The following is a 2173-nucleotide window of genomic DNA, read 5'->3' on the forward strand; positions in this document are numbered from 1 at the left end:
TACTGGCCTATTAACATCTCAACTCAAATGGGAATAAAACTTTCCATACATGGCTACTCAGTTATACATTTCATAATTAATTGTCTTCATCTTTTTAATCTTGTGTTTAAGATCAAATTGTAAAGTGATAAATACACTTGATATAAACACGATACGAGCCTTAGTCCCATTTATACACAGGTCAGTTACTGACCTCTGGGGTGGCATACTCTTCCTGAAATTTTTGAAAGAAAGTTAGGCTACCATAAGAACAGCTTTTCAGCCACAGCTGGAAATATGACTGATGGTGTTGCACATTATCAACATAGGCTGCATACAATTCAGAGCAAATTTCCAACTGTTGAGACCAAGGCACATACAATACTGGTAATTTTTGACTAATTTTGTGTCTGCAAAAGCAATGAAAGCCAATTTAGCTGCTGAAATTAGACATGGTCTGGACAAAGCCAAGGAATTTTGCACCATGGACCATATAGTATCTGGCATACCAGAAAACAAAACTGTCACAACTTATTACCAGTTTTATGACTGCTTTATAGATGCTTATCCTATAAAATAGATCCTCATAATTTTGGAGGCATGAATCCAAGAAGCCTACGCAATTTTTTTGAAAATTTGTTGGTTTTTTATTCCTCCAGGAAATTTGCTTAGAAACATAAATAACCTGATTTGTTGGTGGGTTTTTTTTTTTTTTTTCAGGAAAATTTCAAGATTTACTTTCAGGAGACACAAGAGCTTTCAAACTAAGTGTTTGCCTTTCCACGGTTTCTAACATACTTAAACAGTTCAAATACCTATGCTTATCAAGCATAACAGATCCTCAGGATATATTAAGCTCAAAGCCTAGAAAGATTCTACAGAATTTAAACAACTAATTTTAGGATGTCAGGAAGACAGTCTTTACTGCTAGGGCCTACATGTGGAATTGCTAAGAAATTAAAATCTAAAGAAAGATTGCGATTACATTCAGGTTTAACACTGATGGTCCCCTTTATGTATGGAAGCAACATGCTTTGCCTTCTGTCATTCGTTGTTCTCTCACCTGCAGTCTGCGACATGCTCTATGTCTCGATTCCCCAACTAAGTCTCTCTGAGAATCAGTGCTGTGTTTTTATTTTAATTTTACCTTTAAATAAGGGCAGAAAAAGTTGGTTACAAGAGGATAGGAAGCAAAATAAAAACTTGGATTAATTGTAAATACAATGTATTTCCCAGCTGTGTGCGGCACATGGGCAACTGTAGGTGAAAATTACCTTGGGAGGTTGATCTGACATCCGTTACTTCAGACCCCATCTGAGTTGTTAATAGGGCAAGGAAGTAGGTTTCAGTACAGCACATCAGTTGGTACAGGGTTAAAAAAGTCTACAGCAGACATCACTGTAGAAATAACCTCAAAGACAAATAAGGTATTCTGATTTTGTTCAAACACCAAGAGGGAACTGAAGAATCAGGAGAAATAATTCCTCTTTCCCTGTAGCCCATAACACAGGAACTTTCAGGAAATACACCAAAATTGCTATAACAAGTTTATGCCTTGATACTAGATATTTACAGAATTAGCAATAAATTTACACAATAATTTTAATGAACTGGAATTTGAACATCTTGTCTGTATTATCAAGATTCCTGTGGAAATGGCAACACATTTTTTTAAAAAACGAGGGCTTTCAGGTCTTAAAGCTTGTTCTATTAACGGCACTAACTAAAAACTAAATGTAAGTGCTGGATGCCAACTACATTCAGGTGAATATTACTGCATACTTCATAGCAACAGCTGCTTCTGATGTCACTTTTTCATTTCAGAGTTACAGCAAATTTAGTATTTGACCTAGATTGTTTAAAGAGTAAAAAAATTTAACAAGGCTACCCAAAGGCTTATCTCTGCTTAACCACAGGTCTGAACACTGACACCACGTGGACTACACCAGCAGCACCCTAATGTCGGTGAGCAACATCTGTTCACACAAGCTGAAGATGAACGTCACAATAAAATTGACTCAATAGTTGTAATCAGTAGTCTTAATAGCAAAAAGACGTTGCAGTGTTTTACAAGATTATATTAATATCCTTAAAAATCTATAGTGCTAGGAACACCGTAAACAGTTTTTATTTATTCACTGAAGTTTACATAAAATGTATTAATCCAGTTTAAAAAAAGTCTCAACACAAAAGG

The sequence above is a fragment of the Strix uralensis genome, chromosome Z (genome assembly GCF_047716275.1).
Source record: "Strix uralensis isolate ZFMK-TIS-50842 chromosome Z, bStrUra1, whole genome shotgun sequence".
Classification (NCBI taxonomy): domain Eukaryota; kingdom Metazoa; phylum Chordata; class Aves; order Strigiformes; family Strigidae; genus Strix; species Strix uralensis.